Genomic DNA, 26597 nt, shown 5'->3' on the forward strand with positions numbered 1-26597 from the left:
AGGGCTGGTATTCATCTCCGTTTCTAAGCCGAAGAGCCAGTATTGTCTGAAGACTTCTCCATAGTCATGTTGACAGCATGACTAAACGCCAAAGGCGCACAGATAGCTGTTACCTTCCCACCAAGGTGGACCTTATTTTTCTACTTGCATTTTTTTACGGGCTTTCGAACTGCTAGGTTGGTAGAAGCTGGGACAAGTAACGGGAGCTTACCTATTATGCAGGACTAGGGATTCAAACCGCTGAACTGCTGACCTTCCGATCGACAAGGTCAGCGTCTTAGCCACTGAGCCACAGAGTCTGAGCCACAAGCTACTGATACTTCAGTAGCCCGCTTTATGCATTGTACAAAGCCATTCATTGGACAAATAATGGCTTTGCACAAGTAATACAATGCCTAACACCCAGATTAAGCCAAATCCAGGATATGTTAGCATGGCCTTCTATTACCTTGTTCTTTCACAGTTCCCAACAAGCTTGGTCATCAATCTTGTTGGCTGGGAATTATGTGAATTAATGTGTCTAAGAAAAGTCAGAGCAAAGTAGACTTAGAATAGGTAATGTGTGAAGCGGTTTCTATTAAGGAGCCATAAACTGAGTAGAAGAATGCAGAAATACTGTAATTTAGCTTATACTATCTAGAAAATTCACTCCAATTATGGTTCTGATTACATGAAGACAGTTGCAGATACTTTTTCATAAGATCAGGATTTTACAAAGGAAAATGTAAACATTTTAAAAAGTTTTCAGGGTTCAGTTCAGATAAATAGGATGGTAGTTATATCTCCATTTTTTCCTCATTAAAGCAAAATTGCTTGTATATTAAACTTTAAAGGCCAAAGTGTCTTGATAAAGTACATCTGCCGGAAATGTGTTTCTGTAAATTAATATTAGTTCATGCAGAAACTGTGGTAATACTCGGTAACGAGAATACCTTGTCTATTTTTAAAAGTGTTAAATTTAGGATATCTTGTTTTAAATATGTGCTACAGGCATGTCTCTAGTAACAGGGCTTAGCATGCTTAACTGCCCAGGTGGAAATATTATATTCATTCTCTCCTTTGATTGTAGTAGGAGAAAAGAAAATGTAAATATGCTTAAAAAACTATTCAGACTTTTGCATAATTACATTTCTGGAAGCACTTAAAGATACATATACAAGATACAAAATTGACAAGGCATATTCACTTTTCCAATACAGATTAATATTGGTTTAAATTGTTTTAATAATTACTGTTTATTACACTTAGTATTTAAAAGTTGGTGTCCAGTGCATCATAAAGTTGCTGATTCCTCTTTTATTTCCCTTTTCTAATTTTCTTTTTTATTGGCTAATACCGTAGCTATATGCTAGGCAGAACTTTCCCTGGATATTGGATATAGTGATATATTTTTTGATGAATTCCTTCTTGTCAACTTCTGTGACATAGATTATGAAAAGAAGATAAAATTAGTCAAATCTTTTGTTCCTTGGTTTAGTGCAGGAGCTAAAGAGACTTTAAAATATCCTAAAAATCTTACAAACATTTACAATTGTTTTGGAGTAAACTTTCTCCTGAAGTTCAATTGGGACCAACTTCCAGGATTCCCAACAAACAGAGACAATTGCCGGATGGGAATTTTGGAAGGAGCAATCCTAGCATCGCCATAAAGGGACCCTGGATTGGCAGTTCAATGTATTAAGTGTGCATATCATGTTTGTGTATTTAGTAGTTTGTTGAAAGAAAGGTCATTTAACTTCATAACCTTTTAATCTCTATCTCAACATTGCAAATTTCCTAAATACAAATAGCATTACATTAACATTAACTTTGCCTGTCCCAACAACTCTGGTACAGAAGACATAGTGTGGCTTCCGCTAATCAGGGAATCTAGATTTGGTGGGTCCCTCAAAATGAGTATTCTCTACCGTGGCACCTGCTTTTGGAACATCCACTCCCCTCTCCATTGCCTTGAGTTACCTCAAGATCTGGCTTTGTCACCAGCCCTCGGGGTCTGGAGGGTTTGTGAAATCTTAGAATAGTTTTATCACTGTGGCTGATAATTACTCTCCTGTGCCATATGGTTTTTCATTTTTTAAAAATATTGTTAAATTTTACAGTGATTATTTTTATATATTTATTATTTTAGTATACTGTTGTACGCTGTCCAGAGTAACTTATTGTAAGATGGATGGCTATATAAATCAGAGGTATGAATAGATAGATATTTTATCTTGCAGCAACAGAATTCTGCTTTCAATATTTTCAGTAAGCAGGTCAGAAATCTATTGTGAATTTTCAAGGTGTGTAGCTCTCCTCCCCTCTCCCCTCCTTTTGTGTGTGTGTGTGTGTTTGTGTGTGTAATATGATTAACATTAGAAGGAGATAAAGGAAATAATGGCATTCTGATATTAACAGCCTCACCCTTGTACTTTTCCTTAGCTGGCGAAGTGATAACTTCAAATTGCCATGGAAATCAATTGGAGTCATCCCTTTAAATAACTCAGGGCTAGTGAATCATCAGCACACATCCATTGGCACATAAGCATTACATTTCACCAATAAATAAACTCAAGATGTATTTAAAAACTCAGTAATGATCGATTATTTTAATTTAAAACAAATAGATTTTTTAAAACTCTTGCTATATTAGCTAATTACTTCTTCACAGTGAAATGTTAAATATCATTATTATAGTCTGTGATCCTGTCAAACCTACAAAATAAAAACAAATATGAAAAAGGGAGAAATATTGACTGGTTTTCTGAAGTTGGACATTATAAGCCAGGGCTGTGAAACTCCTGGCTGGATGCATCACATGCTGACCAAACCCACACCCGGTTTAGTGAAGGAGGAAAAAGTCCTGATACGTCATGTGATGCTGCCATGACGACGTGAGTTTGACAAACCATAGTAACAGTAATGAATATTGAGTAATTCTGCCTGCCATTCAGACAGGCTCGCATTGGGGCCCATTGAAACCAGAGGCAGTGGGTTGGTTATGTGTGACATAATCTAATCACAGTTACAATTTAGCAAAATCAAGGGTTGAGGGGAGCAGCATCAGACAAAACAGTAAAACATATTCAAATAAGAATCTTGTGTGCTGAAATTTAGCAAAATGCACCATTGGAGGAAAGAAAAAAACTGCCATGAGTTCAAAAGGGCTGCTGGCTTTTGTTTTGGCTTTTGTTCAAAAGCTTTACAATTTAACATTACAAGAGGGCATGAGTAGCAGGAAATGCCATTATTGCTAGGAGTTAAGTTGCTATCTGTCCTTTGTCATGTTGCTTAGTCACCCAATATTACCTGTAAGAAGGTGAAGACATTAATTTACCCCAGAGGACTATTGCAAGAAAATATTTCATGTGGTAACTTGAAGGCTTACAAATTGCAAAACTACAGTTTATACAGTAATGAATTAGTCAGTCTTTAACTAAAATGCCAATAGACTCTTTCTTCTTTTTGATTGAAGAAGTTGATAGCCTGAGGTGTGGTAATGCTTGTAGACATGCAGATGATGACATGCAGATGATCATGACTTAGCCATAAGAAGTCTCAATACCCAACCTGCAAATAATTTAAATATTCTCTTTTCTGTTGACCATTTATCTTTCTGCCTAAAAGGAATGGGTATGGTTGAAAAAAAATGCAGGCTTCAGCGTGTACTCAAAAATGCTTATAGTCCATTTAAACTGGATTGCAGATTTGTGCAATAGTGCTATTTATAGGTATGAGAAATATATGTCTTGTTACCGTTATGATTACATTAAAGGAATAGTTAGGTATCAAGGCTAAGAAGTTGGATTAATCTGCCTGTCAGCAGTTCATGTGTCCAAATTCACCCATATTTGTACAAAGAAATTTATACATCATAATTTGAGATAAATGTTACATTGCATTTTAATATTTTAAATGTATATGCTGCCTGATGCCCAGTGATTCTGGGCATTTTTTAAAATTGTTAAAACATTTAAACAATACACACACACACAAACACACAATCCCCACAAAGCAAAGACACGTGAGTGCATTTCTACCTTTTTTGTTTGAGACAGAATAGTGCCATGTTCTACAAATAAAGGGCTTTTCTAGTATAAAAAAAGAAATTGAGTTTGAGATAGTACATTACAAGAGAGGTAGAATTCTAGATTCCAACTATAGTCATCTACATTTGTTTTGGGTATTGTGAAAACAAGACAACAACCATTCTTGGTAGTCCAGGCCAGTTTCCTATTAGACAGGTTGACCGAGCAAGATAACACCTATGTGAACCTACCTATAATCCACTTGTGTGTGTGCAATTTCCCAGTTTAAATAATGAATAAACAGCAATTTAAAGGTATCATAAACCAAGAAAAAGAAACACCAGATCAAATTAAGTTAAACATCAGTCAGTTAGCTGGGGTTAGGGATGGTACATCAGAACCCGCAATTTTAAATTGGAAAAATGATACACAATATATTAGCTACAGAAGCAACCCTATTATATACCTGGTAGGAGCTGGAGACAAGAGCAGGACTCTTGAATCACATGGAGAAACCAGCTGCTGTTCGTTTTTCCCAAATAGCAGCTGTCATTCCAATACAATATCTGCTCTACTTCTGTCCCTGCTGGGCATGATAAGACATTTAAAACTGATAATCGACCTTGTTTTATTTTTTCTCCCTTCCCATTTTGTGTTATGCCTATTATTCTGGGTTATGCCTTTTAGATTGTTAACTATAAGGTAGCAACTATCTTACTAATTACAGGCTGCATTTTATACATTCAGGAGTACAAGTCAGCTTCTGCTTGAAACCTTAAAGAGACAAGGGTGACCTTTGGTCAGGAGGGACTGCTTTGGAAGCTGTTCAATAAGTGAATGCAACTGCAGACACCAACACACAATCGCATTGTAGTAGCCTGCTTTACCATGAAATGTGGAAAATCCTTATGTTGAAATTATTGATTTATTGAGCCCTTATCTGAATGAAACCTGGTTGAGAATTTATTTATTTTTGGTCAGCTTTCAACTCTCCTTTTTCACAGGTGTATTGAAGGTATTTTCTAGCTCATTGGGATAAATGGCAGTGTTGTGATTATTTTCAATTTCCTCATTAGAATTGTGCTTCTATGTATGTATAAATGAAAGCCAGTTTGATGGTTAAAACATCTGTCTAGAAACTGGGAGACTATATGTTTTAGTCCCTCCTTGGGAACAAAACTAGCTGGGGTGATCTTGGGTCACACAGCCTGGCACACTCTCTCAGCCCAAAGAAGCAGATAATGGCAAATCACTTCCTAAAAACCTTGCTAAACTATGGGAATTTGTCCAGGAAATCTCCAGGAGTCAACACTGAGTCAAAGGCACGGCCCCACCCAATAGTATGTGTATATTTCTTCCATATACATATGAAAAAACAGTACCAATTCACCAAGAAGGACAATTACTATTTTCAACATGCAAATGATTTAGGCAGTTTGTCTGTTAGCATTTTAGACAAAGTAATCTTTATTCTTTCCACCATGTTTATGTTGCTTCAGTCTGCGTGGAATAATGTTCACAAGGAGCATCGAGAAAATGATTTCTCCCATAGCAAGAATCCCCAGTTGTTAAGCTATCATATGGTTTCAACAGAAGCAGATGGAGTTGTAAAGCATAGCATGCCAGAACAGGATTCAAGGTTTTAATTGTTAAATGTTCTATAAAATATTACTTGTATTGTCATCCTGTCAAGTTGGCTTCCAGAACGGCACAATTTTAGCAATGTATGAGGTTTTAGCGAAAGGAATGGATCTATTTTGCTTAGCTTTCTAGGCTTGTTTGCCAAACTAGATTGTCTTAACATTGAGGCCTACAATTGAAACCACGTTTTCAGTCTTAATATGGGGCAAGTTAAGGAAAGAGGATGATAGATTTTTCTGGCATTGTTTTCCTTGCTACTAGGTATCATCTATCAGTTAATATATTTACAAGTAAATGATTTTAGTGTAAAATCTAATCATATTTATAATCACAGTTGTGGAATTAATGAGAGCTGCTATGGTATACTTGTTAGACGTCATTGTCATATTAGATACAGTCCCAGTCAAGACATCGGCCATAGAGAAGCACCTATTTTTTACTTTCTCCCAGTCAACCAGTTTTGGAATTAGTGTTATAATAGGGATAAAATGAAAGATAAACTGCCTTTGAGTTTTTAGAGAAAAAATGAGATATTGATATAACAAATTAATTAAATAAGGTCAAGTCTAATTAGGGGATTCTAAATTTGCCATTCAGTTTGTAATTTGGGCTAACTTAGCACTGACTTATTAATGAATTGATTGTTTTAACATTAAAGCACTTTGCTTTGGGGATCAATACCGTATCTGGAGGTCTATCTATTTTCATTGGCTGGTTTGGTTTTAAAGCGCAACCATCTTATTCTTGTTAGGGATAAAATAAAGCTAGAAAAAAAGTTTTGTGTCATCCCAGTTTCACCTCTCTGTGGTGGAAAATTTTGGAAATTTGCCTTGAGTTTTTTTTTTTTTAAATACTAAGCATGACTTGCTGTCTCCAGTTCCAAGCATGGTATATCTTAAATATGATTAACAGAAATAAGCCAGCTTCAAACAATGGCTTATTTCCACTAATAGATAGAACATTGAACACATACTATGACACTATTGTGCAAGTAATAATGCATCTAATGCAAGTAATATCAGTTGTATCATCTGATGATATCATTACACGTTTGCCCATGGGTGACCAGAATCAGGCAATCTATTTTTACAAGACCAAGGATTCCCTTTTGGTAGGTTTTGCAAACAGAAAGGAATTAGTTAACTGTTAAGCCTATGCTATTTAACTGGGTTTGTGATGTAAATGTGATATGCTAAATAGTAAATCCAGGCTCTGTTCTGCTGTGCCTAGATTTTGCTTTTTAATGTAATGACTGATCTATAGGTCTAATAATTAAAACTGTTAGAAAATGATACATAGCTTTGTTTTGAATGATGCTGCATGTGAGAAAGTAAATCCCCTACTTCCATTGCCAGCCATTTCCTAACCAGCTTTAAAGCATTTAAGCATTTAAATGACTTGAGATATGACTTGAGATATGACTTTCATTTCAGTAAATTTGTTCTGGATTGTAATCCTTTGATCCTTGTGTTTTGTAAAGAAATTTTGACTTTTGGAAACATTCTTTTCCAAATAAAAAACTGAACCTCCTATTATTTATCATTAACAACTATAATGTAACTATTAATTAGTAATTACTATATTAGTATGGGCATTTTTTTCAGGGGTAAGATAAATACACACGCCTTTGTTCCCAAACTATTATCAATAAGCTGCAGAACTAAAACATTTACTTTCTCATTTACTGTTAAAAAATAATTGTGTCCTAATGAAAAGAAAGCATCAGGTCCTCAGCACAGTGAATCTTACATGATGAACCTCCAGAAACATTTCCATTCTAAAGTATTTCCTTTCACAGGGACTTCATTAAATACCTTGGATATTTCAGTTAAGTAAAAATTACCTTGACAATTGCTAGAAGAAGGAGCAAGGCATTGAAAGGGAAATTTTATCCATTTCATTGTAAGTTTCACAAAGAAAGGAATTCAGTTGCTCAGTTCAAATTGTATGCGTGAATAAATAAATAAATAAATAGAATATGCTGCTTTTACCAGAAAGTAGCAGGGAAGATTCACAATACATTTCTTTAAACCTTGGCCTTCTCTTCTTGGAAATAATGCTGAAATAAATCATTTCCCCCTCAAAGTTCTCAGTTGTAGTCCAGAACAGCTTCCCCCAACCTTTTGGCCACCAGGGACAGGTTCCATGGAGAGAGGTTTTTCCCCGTGAACCAGAGGGGGAATGGGTTTGCATGCTGCCTGTATCCCATGTACAGGCTTCACTTATTTGTTTGAACTGGTTTCTGGCATACCATGGGTTGGTATCATCTTGAAAAAGTATATAACCCTGAACAACCTTGGGCAAGAAAAAATCAAAAATTTAAAAACAGACGTTCCCTTAGCATTGTGGATTATTTCTACTTATTTCCAAATACAGTCTTTTTAAAAGCAGTTGTTTTAGCTTGGGCAATCTTGGTGTTTTTTCTTCTTCTCATTTGTACATACCTAAGTTACTCAGTAGTATAACCTTTTTCACAGATTATAATATCTTTGTAAACATCTGTATTAGTTTAAGTGAGTAGTAAATTCTTTTCCTGCGTGACTCATACTTAGTCTTTCTAACAGTTAGTCTAAGCTATCACCTGGAATTGATGTAGCCATTCCAAATACCCTTCAGGAACATAATGTTTCTGCTTGTTAGACTTCCTGACACAGATTGTTATTTGGAGAAGATTCTAACCAACATATTGGATCAGTAGAGGCATGCAACTTTGTTGAATAAGAAATGAAGATTGCAGTTCCAATTGTTCATGGTTTCTCTTGCTGCCCGGACTGCCTTGTAAATTTGGCACTTACAAGGGAAGGGTGAAGGGAAGGGTGAGAAAATGCCTTGGGAACTGGTAGCAAAAGGATGTCCCAGAAAAAAGATGAGAAGCAAGAAGGAGTTTGACATGGGATGGTCCCAAAAGCCCCTCTATTGTAGGAGATTGCTTAAGGCATTGTTCAAATCCATTTCCAAGTTGTGTGGTGTCTCAAAGCTTGCTCTATCTGCTACTTGGAATTTTGAAAATTCCCATTAGCCTGGGAAAGATCATTTTCTGTTACTTTTCCATTCTACTGCTTTTGCGAAGTTATCAAAAGTCACATTGAGCAGAAGAAAACTCGTTTCTTTTTGTCTTCTTTGTTACTAGGATATTTCTATTGAAATGAGAGTCTATTTGTGAATTGTAGGCCTCCCTTAGGCATGTGTATGTATGTGTACACACACACACACACACACACACACACACACACACACACACACACTAGAATAGGAACTGTGTTTTTGATGTTTTGTGGAAATCTTTGGTTATGATGCATGCCGATTAGGTCCCCCCTCCTTTTGGTACAAATAGCTCAGGAGGAAAAATATTGCTAGTTGTTTATAGGAGGACTTCTTGAACTTTTTGCCATCATATTTTCTTTAGTGTAACCTTAATGTTCACATCTCTTCTAAAAATCTAAAAAAGCCCCACTCATAAATAAACAATGAAAACAATATAACTAATTTTTTGGGAAATGTGGACTTCAAACAAAGTATAACTAAAAAGGTTATTCACACCTCCCCAGGACTCTATATGTACCCCCCCAAGGAAGTACACATCTGTTTGTTTGCTTGTTTCTGGCCTTGATTATTTTTACAAATAACTCAAGGCAACAAACATATCTAACTAATCTTCTTCCTCCTATTTTCCTTATAACAATAACCCTATGAGGTCAGTTTGGCTGAATTAAGAGTGACTAGGCCCAAAATCACCCAGCTCGCTTTCATGGCTTAAGCAGGAGTTGAATTCAAGATCTCCAGTGCCTTAACCACAAGACGTTTGGGAAACCCTGGTTTATAGCTATTATGAGTTGATCAGAGGTGGTATTCAGCCAGTTCTGACCCGTTCTGGAGAACCAGTAGCAGAAATTTTAGTAGTTCGGAGAACCGGCAAATAGGCCATCCCTGTCCCCACTGCCTCCCAGTTGATCTTCTTTGCCCTGAACAGAAGAATGGAGCCAGAAAGCAGCTTAGTGGGTGGAGATGGAATGAGAATTTTGCAGTATCCTTTCCCTGCCATACCCACAAAGTCACACCACGCCCACCAAGCCACGCCCACAGAACCGGTAGTAAAGAATTTTGAATACGACCACTGGAGTTGATGCAAACTGGCTAATGGGCCTAAGGTGTATAATTTAATATTATATTAAGAATCCTTACAAAGCTTAATAGTATTTCAAAATTGCTTTAGAAGAAATAATATTAAGATTTAAAGAGTTTGGGGACATGTAACATACCTTGTATGTTTTGCTATTTGGGTAATTTTGAAAATAAATGGGTGGTTTCACAGTAACTGTTTCATATGGCTTTCTGAATACATGAAGCCAGATAATTATATCTGAGGGTTAAACACTTTGCATTGTATTGCAGCACAAATGGCTCTGCAACAGCATGTTTTCCTTCTTATTTTGTGGTGCGAGAGGCTGTTGTGGACATGATGAGGCTTGACTGTGCTAAGAAACGCTTAAAGGGGATGGGGGATGAATGCATTTGGGCTAAACTATGTGAAGATGCAACATTTTCAGCTTTTGAAGTGTTCTGACCTGTGGAATAAAAGAAGGTCTAAAAGATGAATGGTGTTTCGACTTGCAGAAAACAGACTGTCAGTTTAAAGTGTTCAAACTTGCAGTTGTGTGACAGCTGATCAGAGACTGATAATTTCCATTTGATTCAGTTCCAAATGGATTGGGAAGGGAGGGGGACACATGGTGACCTTGCAAAGCAACTCTGAATCTTTTCTATTAACATTTGGAAAGTGGGAAAAAACGTGTTGCTTATTAAATCAATTAAGCTTTCCAGCTTCAGCAGGAACATTTTCAAAGCAATCAGAAATAGCAACAAAACCAAGTAATTAAATACGCTTGCTTTTTATTTGTTTTTCTAGGAATGCTGTAACTTAAATATTTATTGAATATTACACTTTAATTAATATGATCTGAATCAACAATATGTATATAACACCAAAATAGATTCCCCCCTATTTTTACTTGCCTCATTATTTTGCTACTATGTTTAATTTAAAAATAACTTATTTTGGATATTAAGTCATCTTTCTCTAACCTGTTGCCCTTCAAAAGCATTGGGTACCATAATTTGGGAATTTCTACTTAGTATGAACCAGCATCCACCTGGTTATGTGATTAAAATTTTGGTGTTCGGCAACTGGTTCATATTTATGATGGTTACGGTGTCCTGGGATCATGTGATCTCCTTTTGCGACCTTCTGACAAGCAAAGTCAATGGGGAAACCAGATTCACTTAACAGCCATATTACTAACTTAACAACTGCAATGATTCACTTAACAACTGTGGCAAGAAAGGTCATAAAATGGGGCAAAACACACTTAACTTAGCAGCATAAATTTTGGGCTCAATTTGTTGTAGGTTGTAAGTTGAGGAATACCTGTGTTATGTTTGAGAAATTCTGCTAAACAGTCTCAGTACCACTATGTATAGCAGAACGGTAACACAGAATGCTTTGTTCTGGGTTCCAGATGAAGCAATTGTTTGCCAGAGAAATAGAATAAAACTGGTGTGTAGCACACTATCTCTCTCACCATCTCTCCTCAGCAACTTCCATCTCACCAGCTCCCCCATACACCAGTGTTTTCAGTGCTTTGCTTACCTCTCTTCCAGAGGTGGTATTCAGCTGGTTTGGGTGAACCATAGGGGGGGCTGCAGAAGACTCCACCCACCTGCCCCAATGTAATGTGCGAGCATTGCGCATGCACAGAAGGTGGTATGCATGTACAGATGAGGTCCATGTGAGTGAGCCAAGCGCGCTGACATTTGCAAATCAGTAGGGAAGGTGAGTGAATCCCACCTCTGCTCCCTTCCTTCGGCCACTTACACACAATGTTCCCTCTAATTTTTTTTCAGGGTGAGCGGAAAAGTATAGTGTTTGAGCGGCACAGTTTCATGCCTGAGCACCTAAGAGAGCAACAGTTTGAACTTCTGTCTCGTCTGCTGGACATTTACGCAACATTCCAAGCGCCAAGCACCAATTGTGAGCGAGGTTTCAGCCTGATGAATGCCAGGCATGAAAATGTGCTACTCAAACACTATACTTTTCCGCTCACCCTGAAAAAAAAAAGACTTCTGCTCAGCTTTTAGATCATTAGACTGGCTAGAGAGAGACATGGCACCAACAGGTCCTGGGTCCTGGCATTTTGCAGGCAACCTGTCCTCTCACATTCCTTTGGAATGCAACCCATCACATTTGAATTAGATTTTGCCAATTATCCTATTAAAAGATAATCCTATTATTCTAAAATATGACTAACTCGATATTAAAAATGTAAATATTTAATGCTGATAAATAATAGCAGTAATTGTTATTTAGTATGATTAAAATCAGTATTGATATATCAATATATCTATCAAAATTGACAATAAACACTAAAATAACAATACAAATATATAATGTGGAATATAAATGTAATAAATATAATATATAAATACAACATAAATGTAATAAAATAATTTATCATGAAACTCTCCCCCTTTAAAGTAATAAGATCAATTAAATAGTCTAGCAAGTTTGGACAATATGCTATATGTTATGTTACTTAAGAATATATATGCCTCAGAATCAGATACAACATCCACATCATTTCCAACTGAGTCAATAAAATGATATGCCATGCCAAAACTATTTTAAATAAAGATATGAAATTAATCAAGTATTGCATTTATTTTTCAAAATGAATGTAGAATTTTTATTATTATTTAAGTTTTGTACCCTATCTTTTCTAACTAACGTTAACTTTAAAAAGATGTTACATCAGACTACAATACAAGTAATTAAATGAAGACTAAAATAAGTGTTTTGGCATATTGAGCTTTTTATATTTCTTTCTAATATTGCTTCCTTAGTTGAGAACTTCCTCCTCAGCTTACTTACGCATTAACTGTTTGTTGCTTTTATGGTTTATTCATTCACTGCTCCATCTTCAGTTTTTTTCACAGGGGGCAGGGCTTGCTTCCTTCCTTCCTTCCTTCCCTCCACTCCTTTGGCCACCAATTTTGATCCAACTCTCTCTCTCTCTCTCTCTCTCTCTCTCTCTCTCTCTCTCTCTCTCTCTCCCTCCCTCCCTCCCTCCCTCCCTCCCTCCCTCTCTCTCTCTCTCTCTCTCTCTCTCACACACACACACACACACACAGAGAGAGAGAGAGAGAGAGACACGTGTTCTTTGGGGGGGTTGAATTACTCCGCCTCACTGCGCAAAGTCGGCTCAGCATGTGTTCGGCCCCTGCTTACGCTGAATCAAATCTGCAGCCGGCGGGACCATTTCAAAGCCGCCAGTCCTCTTGCTCCTTCTCCTTCACCGGCAAAGCAGCGGCGCTGGTGCCTCCCACTCCGCTCGGAGCACCTCAGCTGGGCTCTGGGTTATCCCTGCCATCGCCTCCACCTCCGCCGCTTTCCTACTAGCTCCCGCGGCCTCAAAAGCACGGCAGAGGAGGAAGGGGGAGGGATAACGCGGGGGCCAGCTCAGGTGCTCCGTGTGGAGAGAGAGGCACCACTGCGGGAGCTTTGCTGGTGAAGGAGAAGAAGCAAGAGGACTGGCGGCTCATCAAAACAAGTCTGGGGAGGTCCTTTGCAGGCGGCCAGTTCTAGCTGCCTGCAAAGGACTTCCCCACGTTTGCTTTGGTAGAAAGCTCTGCGCGGCAGTTAGAAAGCTCTGCGCGGAGGTTTCTAGCGACGTGCGCGGCCGCGCACGCGCCCACCTTAGAGGGAACAGTGCTTACACATGTGACAAAAAGGTTACTAGGGAAGCCTCTGATTGCTGCTCCTTTGAACAACTGGATCTATTTCTCCAACCACTTATCCATCCTTTGTGGCTTCAGTGTGATTCCAGGAGAAGATACATCAGCACAGGAGTTACACTTGCCAAAGCACCTTTTTGTCCTCAGATGCAGAATGATGCCCAGCTCTAAAAGACTCAGTGTTGCTTATAATACCATAACAATCTCTCCTTTGGCAAGCCTTTTATTGAAGCATTCACAAAATGCATTTAACATTATAGTGAAACAGAAGGCCAAACAATTGCCTACTTTTCATGTAACAAATGTTATTTACCCTGTTACTGAGGGTCATTGAGATATACTTCTTTTTGGCTGTCAGGAAAAATATAATCCTAACTCACAACATTTTCACTTACTGTACAGTTGATAAGAATTAATCAACATTCCTCCTTGGTGGAGTTGTTTTTAACAGGGTGTCTTTGTACATGGGTGCTTACAAAGGGGAAAGCTGCATGAACTATATGAAAGTAGGTGAACCAATCCTCTATCACAGTGATGGCTAACCTTTATCGGAGTGAGTGCCCAAAACTTGTGTGCGCACACCCGAATGTGTGTTTGCATGTCCCGGAACCCCCAAAATGGAATGCACACATGTTTCCTGTACATGTGCCCTGCCTCACATGCATGCATGTGCGTCCACCTGCATGCCCCCACCATCCTATGCATGTGCACGCCTCCTGTGCATGCACATGCCCCCCCATGCACGGCATACACCAGCTGGCCAATGGAAGGTGCGCATGCATGCGTGGCAGAGCTGGACTGGGGCAACAGCTCATGTGCCATCAGAGAGGGCACTGCATGCCACCTCTGGCACACATGCCATAGGTTCACCATCACAGCTGTATCATTTCTAGCTTCCAAAGAAAGAACTGTTCATTGTCTTTTTTTGGGTGGGGGGAACTGTACACCCAGAGACAGCCTAAATAATAGCATTTCTGAACATCATTCTTCTATAAATGCTGTGTGCTTTATTTATACATACAGAGAATTAGCCCCTTAATCAATGTATCACGTGTTCAGCTTGAGAGGTTTCTTAGGGCTCATATTGATTTGCACTGTAAAATGACAAAAAGAAGGCAATTGTTGAAAGGATTAATAGTTCTTTATTATAGAGGAACAGAGAAGGATTATTTGTTGAATGGCAGTTTATCAGCCAAGAAGCAGTGACAGGACTTTCCAGTTTTTCCTACAAACTATGAGTGAAAGGACTAGTTTTTAGATAAATTGCTGTATAATATCATCTTAGACATTTTTTAAAAAAATCTTCATAATGTGAAACAATTTATATGTTTTTAAACCTAAATGGTGTAGTTTTCAAGCTGGCAAAATTCTGAAATGTCAGAAAAAGGATTCTGCTTTGGTTTTAGTTTGTTAATTATAAGTTGCCATCATTTCAAATAAACCATAATAAACTGAAAAGCAGAGTGCTGTTGAAGGCTGTATACAGATGGTAAGGGAGGTGATATTTTTATTCTTTCTTTAGTTCAGATGTCAACAGAACATTTAAAGGCTTTCCTTTACTTGAAGGTCAGCACTCCCACCATAGCTTATTTTTTTAAAAAATCTAATGGGTCAAATTACATTACTTTCAAGTGCATCAGAACACTCTGTTCTTACGTAAATAACCTTACATTACTGAATTTAATTTTGATGAACTCTGATGTTTTTTTGAAGGATCATAAAACATGCTTTTTATGAGAGCTATAGTATAAAGGGAGTCTGAATAACGCTTATCTTTGGAATTTAGGACATTGATTTAATTTCTCATAAGTTTATTTGTAGAATTTAAATGTCTTGGCATCTTCAGGTAAAACAATGTTAGTTTTGACCTTGTGCTGGGTTTGTGGAAGGGAAGAGATAAATCTTTTCTTCTGATGCAGTGCCCAGTGTGTGATTGACCAAGGAGAGAAGAGAAAAACAATCAAACTAAGAAGTATTAATACTATACAAATACAGTATGAACACAAATACAGAAGATCAGTGATTTTAGTGTAACGGCCTACTTCTTGAATTGTGACTTCAAGAGTACCAAATCGACAGGCTGAACTGGAAGTGATCTGTCACACAGTCTTCAGATTTCAGACACAAAAAAACTGAGCAGCAGATACCACAGGCAAAGGTATTATGTCTCAGCCTCTCAAGATAGTAGCAAACATTCCAGAGACCTTTGACTTGAATTTGTCTCACAAGAAGTATATTTTACTGCCACATTTCATAGTGGCTGGAAGAAGACATAAAACCAAGAATCAACACATAAGGGTGTTTGTGGTATAAACTGCAATGGTTCCTATATCTTGTAAAATGTATTAGTCCCCATAGTGGGAAACTGATTCAGGCTCTGATAGGTTTCATAAATCCAACTCTTCGCACATTGCTTCCCAGGCAATTCCTTCCTTTTTTTTTCTTTTTCTATTTTAAAAAAGTAATGCTCTATATCACGGGTGTCAAACTCACTGTGTCACGTTGCCATCATGTGACATTTTGTGACATTTTCCCTTTCATGGAGCTGGAGTGGGCGTGGCCTACACATGATGCATCCAGCCCAGGGACTTCCAGTTTGACACCTCGACTCTACAGCAAGGACTGGCAATTAATTTTTCCAAGGGGGCCACATAAGAAAATGGGACTGTTGTGGAGGGCCAAAGACTGAATTTAATTTAACTGAATATTAATTGTATTGTTTTATAAAGAGTAGTAAATTATACACTTTTGATTGCAATATTTTTCGGAGTATAAGAAACTCCGATGTATAAGACGCACCTTAGTTTTTTGGGGAGGAAAATGAGAAGAAAAAAAATTCTGCCTCTGCCTACCAGCATCCATGGTACTCAGCTGGCTAACTTTCTGTCACTGTGTGAGAGTTCATGATTTGGTCAGCCAATTGATAGGCATAGCAACTAAGTCAGCCAATGAGGGCTATTTGGACTCTAGTATTTGCTGTGTGAGCAACAAGGAGACAGGAACTTAGCTGAGAACTGAAAGTGAAACTGCTTGTGTTTTGCTTGTATTTACTGCTACCTTGGAAAACCTGCTTTTGGTATTATATTGTATATTATTATTATTATTATTATTATTATTATTATTATTATTATTATTATTATTATTATTATTATTTTGAATTCTCCTGAATCAGTTATTTGTGTGTGCTTTCTGAATGTGATTGCTGCTGCAAAATCTGACCAGCCAGGACAGTCTTAGCACGAGTCGAGGTGGCGCAGTGGTTAGGGTGCAGTACTGCAGGCCACTTCAGCTGACTGTTATCTGCAGTTCAGCGGTTCTAATCTCACCGGCTCAAGGTTGACTCAGCCTTCCATCCTTCCGAGATGGGTGAAATGAGGACCCAGACTGTGGGGGTGATATGCTGACTCTGTAAATCGCTTAGAAAGGGCTGAAAGCCCTATGAAGCAGTATATAAGTCTAACTGCTATTGCTATTGCTATTATTGCAGCCTGATGCAGTACAGCTGATTGGTGGTGGATCAGACTGCCGGAAAAACCCCTATTAGCTGTTCCAGGCTGCAGGGATTGCCACAGACCATTGCTGCCTCCATGCCTCACCTTTTTGGCCTCTGGTGGGGCTAGGTGAGGCTACATTTGGTGTATAATATGCACCCAGATTTTCACCCCTTTTTGGGGGGGAGGTGCGTCTTATACTCCAAAAAATATGGTAGTTGCTACTGATTAGAATATATGTCACATCTTATTTAAATTTGATTTTTAATTTGCAATTGACCTCATGAGGGCCACACAGGGACTGCCGAAGAGCTGGATGTGGCCCGGGAGGCCGCAAAGGTCTGCTTTAAAGAAATAGAGGAATAAATCTATTGTAACCATATAGATGTAAGTGAAAATCATTAGTGATATATTATTACAGACCTTTGTTGCGTGATTGTAGATTTTAATAATGCTATAAAACAAGATGCTTAATAATGCTGTAAGAAAGATATACTTAGCATTCCAAATTTCTCCTGGGCATAAAGATACCTTGAGATCAATTTCTTTGAGAAGGCGTTTTTACTGGAATGGCATTACTAACAAGACATTCTCCCTTTCTTTTTTTTCCTCCTTCTCTTTCTCTTAACCTACTATAGGATTGTTTTCCTCATCGTGGCTTCTGTGGATACCATGTGGGAAGATTCCTTCAGTAGCTACAAGGATTTTGTGGCCAGTAAGTTGCATTTTTTGTCTGTGTGTCTGTCTGTCTGTCTGTCTCTCTCTTCCCCTTTCAAAACCTTTGGGAATAAAGTATATTATTGCTTGTGCCCTCTTATCTTCATTACATGGAGAGGGAATGGCAATTATGATTCTGAAAACACAAATGTGATGAGGGATTAGAAAATGTCAAGAAACTAATAGAAGATGGTTGGATAAATTCAATTTCTGTTCTTTATTTGATATGCTTGAGAACAAAGGAAAATACCAGTTTATACAAAGGCTGTTTTCATTTAAATTGGAGAAACATAAAGCTTTTAAAATGGCAATAAATTTCATTGAAGCTTGTTATCACATATAGTTAAATAGCTTTAATTAACAAAATGAGTATCCTTAGGCTCTTCAAACAACCTGATCTTTAGAATTTTTGTTATCTTTTCCTTCATTGTTCTAAATTCCTTCCTTTCTGTTTTTGAAAAACAGAAAAAAGCTATTTTAATACCTTCTTCAACCAATAAAACACTACCAATGCTGGGTTTTTTTTTTGCAGGATAAAAATCAGAGATTAATATATTTAGATGAAATGTCATTATAGATTATAAATTTAAATTATTTTTGCACATAAAGTTTCAAATGCAGTTTTCCAAGCCATCTACAGCCGGTGTGATTACACAACAACCAAGAAGTCTTGCATGTTGCTAGTCATCTGGTGTTCTGCATGGGCTGTAACCTACCTTTATGAATTCAGTATGGACTAAGAGCAAAATGAATAGCCTTTGTTTTTCCTCAATTCTATTACATGGACTCCCTGTAAATAGTTGTATTGATCTCACATCTTCTCAACCATTATGCAATTAGTTTTAGAGCAGTAATGGTGAACCTTTTTCTTACGGCATTCCAAAATTGCGCATACACGCATGTGCCCACTCACCCCTGTACCCCCACCTGTGCATGCATGTGTGACACCCCCCTGCACATGCAAGCACAAGTCCCTCCCCAGGCTCCGGAGGCTTTCCTGAAGCTTGGGGAGGGTGAAAATGACCTACTCCGGCCTCCCAGAGGACCTCTGGAAGCTGGAAACAGATAGTTTTCCGGAGGAATTTTGCAGGATTAGCCAGCATTGGGTATTGTGATGTCCAATTGGCCTCGAGACAGTACCCAATCCTGGCTAATCCTGCAAAACCTCCTAAAACAACAGTTCAGGTAAGACCAACTGTCATTTCTGAGTTTCCAGTTGGCCTGTTGGGGCCGTTTTTCGCCCTTCCCAGGCTTCAGGAAAGCCTCTGGAGGTTGGAGAGGGAGAAAAACGCCCCCAACGGGCCTACTGGAAGTTCATTTCCGACGCATTCCCAACCCAAAGGCCCCTTGACTTGGGTACCTGAGAGACCGCCTCCTGCCAATTACCTCCCATAGACCGATCAGATCTCACAGGCTAGGTCTTCTCCGGATTCCATCTGCCAGCCAATGTCAGCTGGCGACTCCCCGGGGGAGAGCCTTCTCTGTTGCAGCCCTTTGGAACGACCTCCCCGTGGAGATCCGGATCCTTACTACTCTCCCGGCCTTCCGCAAAGCCACTAAGTCCTGGCTGCTCCAGCAGGCCGGGGGGCTATTGAAGTACCCAGCCCCACGGTAACTATGAATGTTGTGTATTTTAAAGTGTTGTTTTGTCTATTTATCCCCCTTCCTTGTTTATTGTAAGCCGCCCAGAGTCCTTCAGGAGTGGGCGGCATATAAGACCAATAAACTACTACTACTACTACTACTCCCCTGACTCCGAAGGGTGAAAAATCAGCTGGCTGGCGCGCGTATGCGCACCAGAACTGACAACTGGCATGCTGCCAAATATGGCTATGTGTGCCACAGGTTCGCCATCACAGATCTAGAGAAATAATCACAATTTTATTGACTTTGTGATTGCAGGTATGGTATAGTGTGAATGGGGAACATAATTTGTAATTTGCTTGGATATTCCTATTTGTTTCATGTCATATTCAAATCTGATATCATTCTTAAGATAGAAAAAATAATAAAAATAACCAAAAGTGGCCAGCAAACCACATATAAACTGCAAACTATATAAATGTGTTTTTACAGTGTTTATATACGTTCAACAAACCATGGTTAATTACTTTTGATTGTAATTCTATGTTTATTGTTTTTAGAAATATTCATGTGTTACCATTTTATAGCTTGTAATGTTGAAGGCACTCAAGGTGGGCAGCAGATAAATTAGATGGAGGGAGGGAGGGACGGACAGATGATCAGACAGACAGGAATTTGTTATACTTCAGATCCTTTTTTAAGGCTTCCTATCCTTGGCATGCCTTAAACTTTTAGCAGCAAATTATATTTTGATCATTCCACCCTTTCTGAGAAAAAAAAATTAATCAAACTAATATAACTTGGAAAAAACCTGTTATGCTGTGGAAAAATATATTTTATCCTGGCTATCTTCCAATTTGGAGAAACTTAGGAGATAAAGTTCTGACGGACCTGGGTGGAAATCAAGTTTGAAAAGAACTTCTATAAATTCCTGAAGCAGCCAATGAGATGGTTTGGCAATGACAGCTTCATAGAACTAGAATGAGATGAGAAATGTGGGCCTTTGGTTTTTGGCTACACTAGTGGCCTTAGCTCAGGGCTGTCAAACTCATCATCACGGTGGTGTCATTTAATGTATTGGGACTTCCCCCCTACACTAAACCAGGTGTGGGCGTGGCCAATGTATGATGCATCCGGGCCACCAGCCAGGAGTTTGACCGCCTTGCTTTAGCATCTTTGGGCAAACAGTCCACAATTTTGCATCAACACAATGCTTTATAGAACCTGGGGAAGGCGAAAACAGCCCCCCTGGAGGTCCTCCGGAGACTTCAGGAGCTTCTCTGAAGCCTCCGGAGTGTGAAAAACCAGCCCTAGGGTGAAACCGGAAGTTTGGGAATAGACTTCCAGTTTGCTCATAGGGCCAGTTTTAGCCCTCTAGAGCTTTCAGGGAAGCCTCCTGAAGGCTCCAGAGGGCTAAAACCGGCCCTACAAGCAACCCTGAAGTGACTTCCGGTTTGCTCGTAGTATTGTTTTTTGTCCTCCGGAGCCTTCAAGGAAGCCTCCTGAGGGCTCCTGAATGCTCTGTAGGGCTAAAACCGGCCCTACGAGTAAACCGGAAGTCCATTCCCGAATTTCCAGTTTGCCCATAGGGCCAGTTTTTCGTGCTCCGGGGGCTGCAGGGAAGCCTCCGGAGGGCAAAAAATGGCCTCAGGTTCTTCATCACGAACCTATAACATGTTAAATGCAATAGAATAGGATACAAAGATGTAACTATTCTCTAATATTAATTACTTTTTAGTAGTAAACTTAGTTAATAAACATACACTTTGTGAAATCTTTCAGAGTGTATGTGCTCTTAAGTGGTATTTCGGGATACAGTTTGAAAAGCGAAGATCTGCTTTTTAAAACGATGAATTTGCAGTTTGTGCCTACTTTCTAGATATCCTTTGACCCAGACATTGCATTATCTTTTGTTAGTGTGGGAGTCTGTACTTAATTAGAATCAATAAAATGGCCAATATGAGCAGAAAAAAATGTCCTTGTATTTGAAGGGTATACTATGGGTATACTATACTATGATCAATTTATTAGAAAATGGCCTCTTCATCATCTAATTTATATTGGCTGCCCAGACTTCGATAGCTGTCATCCTTTTATAGTGTCGAGAATTGAACGAATTTAAAATACTTTTTAAAGTATTCATTTTTAATCCCTGATATTGCTGGTTTGGTATTTGAGACACAACCTTCTTTCCCAAATTGATTTAATCTATAATTGTTGAATTCTTGAACAAATATATTATCTGGAGAGAAAAACAATGCCATGATGTTAGAATTGTTACAGTAATTTAATGAACCTTACTTAAGGTCAATTTACACTTGGAGAAAGCCTATATGGCAGCATAATTTTATGGCAGGCTATTAGGTTTTAAGCATTTTCCTTCATCATTTGGAGATTTAACTGCTGCTTATAATTGGCCTTTATTGTACTACATGGAGAAATACATAATATACAAATTGTCTACTTTATAAGAAATAAATGTGCAAAGTAAAATTTCCTGTACGTATCCGATATTTGAGAACTTACTTGCAAATACAGGTAATCCTTATTTAGTGACTGCAATTGGAATCAGCAACTCGCTTGTGAAATAAAGTGGTTATTAAGTGAAAAATCATTGGAGAGAGGAAGGGATTACAAGAGAGTAAGCAGGCACACTGTGGAATATACAATTTTAGCAAAGTGCTAGTACTGGCTTTTTATTTTTTATTTTTAATATGCTTAGGAGACAAGCTTTAGTGTAAAACTGGATAGGGTCTTGTTGCATACTGGCTAATTAAGGTCATAGCTCAGCCTGTTACCTTGCCATTAGCCTTTTTTAGGGAAGACGGTACTGTAGAGAAGAGCAGGTCAGAAAGTGATAGCTTGATTGCTCACTGCTCTGCTAGGAGGGAAAGAAAAAAATGGGTCAGGAACAGGAGAATGTGTACTAACTGCATTGAGGAAGAAAGACTAATGCGAGAGGCATTGCAAAGATCAGAAATGCGGATGTCGGTCACAAAGTTACTTTTTCCATCACTTTCATAACTGCAAACAGTTACTGTCCAAAGCTGTCTCTAAACAAGGACTATCTGTATAGCCAATATTTGATCATTAGAATTAAGTTGTCCCTGGTCATATTTCAACATTTTATCAACAAACAGGTAAAAATGTCAAGTCTTTTTCAGACCACTTTCTGAAAATTGAGCATTGCCTCTACTTTCTTGAATAATTGCAGAAAAGGGCAGTCTTTCAAAATTCATTTGAAAGCCTAAGAATCACATTCTTTCCTTTCCACCCAAATGAATGTTAAAGGTGGGGTGGAGAATAGAATTGAACAAAGAAACAGTTGGTCACCACTGCCACTTGATCTTCCAGGAACAGTAGAAGATCCAACAGTCTTGTGTCATATTTTAAAAGGAATAATGTGGCTTCCAAAAGAATTTGCAATTATGCTGGATGATTTATTGAACTGAACTACAGTTTATTCACATAAGTCTTAATTTCTCACTAGCAGCATCAGTAGTCTTATTAGCATTAGCTCGGGGGTGTCAAACTTGCACCATCACGTTTTCCTCACGTGATATATCATGACTTCCCCCTCTTTCGCTAAAATGGGGGGCATGGCCAGCGCGTGACACATCTGGTCCGTAGGCTGTGAGTTTTGACACCCCTTCATTAGCCGAAAAGTAAAAATAAAGTTGTTTTCGCCTGATCATTTGATCTAACACCACCTTCTAAATTCAATGATCTCCTTTAACTTGTAAATATGTTGGAAATAGATAGGGAACAAAATATAGAATTGAATGCAAAGGCCATTTCTCAACACAAAAGAGATCTGGAACTGAGTCAAGTATGTTCCCAGCCCTTCTAGTTTCATAATACTTAATCTTCTTTTGCCTCTTTTCAATTACCAGGTATGTTGATTTCGTTTTTCAAGAAAATTCCCCATTAATAAATGAATACCTTTTTGTTTATATATTGTATTAAAATATTAATTGTTGAATATGTTACAGTAGATTGGATTCATATATTTCTAGCACATAAATCGTGGTTGACATACAATCGCTAGATTTCCACAAGATTCTAAACCAAAGCTAAAGAGATCTAAGTGGCTTAGCAGAGGAGTGTCAAACTCGCGGCCTGTATGCATCACACACTGGTCATGCCCACACCCGGGTTAGTGAAGTGGAAAAAAAATCACTATACGTTACATGAAGACAATGTGACTCCACGAGTTTGACACCCCTGGCTTAGCATAATGTGAATCCCATCTGTATGTATTAATATGAAGATTAGAAAAAGTAAGCAATGTTTTAACTCATAAAAAAACCCATATTGTTTCTGGCATCCTCCTAAGGAATCTAGTACAAGTTTAGGCAAAAGAGATTCAGAGATAGGGAAGGTAGTAATATTCATATTCTAAATATCTGAAAGAAGATGCCTTTTCTTCATAATAACTCTGGTTAATTATGTTTGAAGTTTGAAGTTTTGTTTTATTTATATGCTGCCCTATTCCCTGCAGGGACTCAGGGCGGCGAACAACTCAAACGGGGAAGGGAACATACAAAAACAAGACAAGTATTTAAAAATAACCAACAACCATGTCTGTCGAGAGGGGAAGGGAGCTCATCAACCCCAGGCCTGCTGACACAGCCAGGTTTTAACGGCTTTAACGGGAGAGAGGCGAGGGTCCGAATCTCTGCGGGGAGTTCATTCCAAAGGGCCGGAGCTGCGACGGAGAAGGCCCTCCCCCGGGTCGTAGCTAGATGGCATTGGCTAGTAGACGGGACCCGGAGGAGGCCGACCCTGTGCGATCTAATGGGTCTTTGGGAGGTAATTGGCAGCAGGCGGTCTCTCAAGTACCCAGGTCCAATACCATGAAGGGCTTTATAAGTAATAACTAGCACCTTGAAGCGTATCCGGAGACCGATTGGAAGCCAGTGCAGCTCGCGGAGGATAGGTGTAACATGGGTGTATCGAGGTACACCCACAATTGCTCGCGCGGCTGCATTCTGGACAAGTTGAAGTCTCCGAATGCTCTTTAAGGGCTGCTCCATGTAGAGCGCATGATTCCCATGATCAAGTGATCACAAGCCTTATTGGTTCAAGGCTCATTTTCAAGTTGTTTCAGAGTTCTAGGTGCTATACAGGTAGTCCTCGACTTATGACCATAATTGAGTCTAATTTCTGCTGTTCAGCAAGACAATTAAGGGAGGTTTGGCCCATTTTATGACTGCTTGCCACAGTTGTTAAATGCATCACAGCAGTTGTTAAATCAGTAACATGGCTGCTAAGTGAATTTGGCTTCCTCACTGACTTTGCTTGTCAGAAGGTCACAAAAGGTGATCACATGACTCCCCAGGACACCACAACCGTCATCAATACATTCCGGTTGCCACACATCTGAATTTTGATTATGTGATGATGGGGATGCTGCATCGTAAGTATGAAAAAATGTCATAAGTCATTTTTTTTCAGTGCTGTTCTAACTTTGAATGATCACTAAACCAAATGGTTGTTAATTGAGGACTATCTGGATAGAAACATTTTGTTCATGTGCTATCTCCTTTTTGCTTTGTATCTCCATTTATGAATCAGAGAAAGAGTGTTAAATAAAGGAACTGGCAATATTTCAGGGCAAAGTTTAGACAACAGTATCTGTCTGGTATGTAGTTTAAATAGAGCTTTGCCGGTGTATGTAAATGATTTTGTTCAATAAGCTTAGCAGGTCCTGTACTTTTTGTTTTTAAAATCAGTGTTAAGTCCCAGTAACAAATGCCCCTCCCATCTTATAAAAGACATACCAAAAATCATGAAAATCAGATAATTTTCAATGCAAGTGCATAATAGCTCATAGCTTGGAGTTAGATACTGAGGTTTGAAGCGATGCAGCCCAAAATTAAAAATTCTCCCCTCTGTAGTAAGGACTAAAGCATTAGCAAGGCCCATTCTTGCAAAGAATGGATGTTAATTATAAGAAATACTTACACTGTGTACAAAGTATGCAGTGCCCAATAGCTTTCTGGAAGGAATGTTTCATCACTACAGAAACAATAACGCAAACATTTCTTAGCATGCCCCGAAGGTGAACTTGTAATTTAATGGTGAAAAAAAGAAAAGGTCCAAGTGAGTGTATGTATGTGTGTGTGCCTGCTCACTTGGTGCAGAAAACTAAATGAAGCTTGTCTTTTAAAATGATTTAAACATATGCCTAATAAATGATAATCAACAAAATGACCCTGAGGATGAAAGGTTTCCTAGCAACAAGTGCTAGGATAAATTGAAGTCTGAATTTAGCTGGTTTTTGTTTTGCTTGGTTGGATTAGTGTCATAGCCCAGTTTGTGTGGGAAGCAGACTTGCTCACAATTAGAACAGAGAGAAATATTGCTTCTTTGGGCACCCACCTTCCCTCTTTTTAAATGGCGTTTTATTGATTGCCAATTAGGTTGGCGAATTCTGGCAAATTTGAAAATTACACGAGAAAATTTGTATATGATAACTTATTATGGTAGTGTATGTATTCTGTCCTTGGGGCTCCCTACATTAATTATTTGATTTTGAAGAAAATAGCATTTTCAATCTGTTTGGGAAGACATGCTTTGGTAAGGAAATACATTTTTGAAGGATGGATTTGTACATTTTAAATTGTTGTGATCTGTGTTGCATTCCGAAGTTAGTGAGATTGCAAACTATTTTGAGAGAACTGTTTTTGGCTTTCCAAACATGAAATGCTTAGATGTAATTTGTAAAAAAAAAAAATACTATTCTGGAAAAAAAATAGGACAAGCAAATCCACACATTTTTTATATTCTGATTTTGAAGAGCATCTTGTTCTTGTAGGATAGATACGTTTTTCAGTTTTCATTCCCAGATATAGTCATCTCTATAATAAGATATTTCCATAGGTGTGTCTGGGGGAAGGGGGCTCTTGATGCCCTGCCTCAGTATTACCATATTTTTCGCACTATAAGACACACTTCCCCTCCAAAAAGTGGGTGGAAATGCCTGTGTGGGTAGGGGGGTTGGTGCGGTAACAGTGTTTGCCGCCACCACCTGTCACTGCTTCCGCTGTTCCGACGCTGACCGGGAACACTGGAGTCTTTGCTGCCGAGCAGCTGATTAACAGTTGGATTGGCCTCCTGGAATACTGCCGATCAGCTGTTCTAGGCGGCGGGTATCACCGCCGATCCCTTTTGCCTAGAACAGCTAAGTATTTTTGGAGGTTGATCCAACCACCAATCAGCTGTTTGCCCGCAAAACTCCAGCATTCCTCGTCGCGGCAGCACCTCAGCTTATTTGACCGGTGGTGGGTGCAACGGAATGGATCCCTGACGAGCCACGTGCTGTGGCTGCAATAATGTGCTGAAGCTGACCAGGCTGTTTGCTGCA

The 26597-nt window shown here is 38.7% G+C and overlaps 1 protein-coding gene across 2 annotated transcripts in view; it reads left to right on the forward strand.

Annotated features, from left to right (window-relative positions):
- The window catches only part of SEMA4D (semaphorin 4D), a 101403-nt gene that overhangs the window by 21096 nt on the left and 53710 nt on the right, over positions 1–26597 (forward strand). For both annotated transcript variants that reach the window (XM_087715899.1, XM_087715900.1), the window contains exon 2: positions 17566–17642. The gene's annotated coding sequence lies outside the window, so the exon portion shown is untranslated. The remainder of the gene's footprint in view (positions 1–17565; positions 17643–26597) is intronic.

This window comes from Thamnophis sirtalis, unplaced genomic scaffold (assembly GCF_051295495.1).
Source record: "Thamnophis sirtalis isolate CommonGarterSnake01/CBP01778 unplaced genomic scaffold, rThaSir2_p1.2 scaffold_5, whole genome shotgun sequence".
Classification (NCBI taxonomy): Eukaryota; Metazoa; Chordata; class Lepidosauria; order Squamata; family Natricidae; genus Thamnophis; species Thamnophis sirtalis.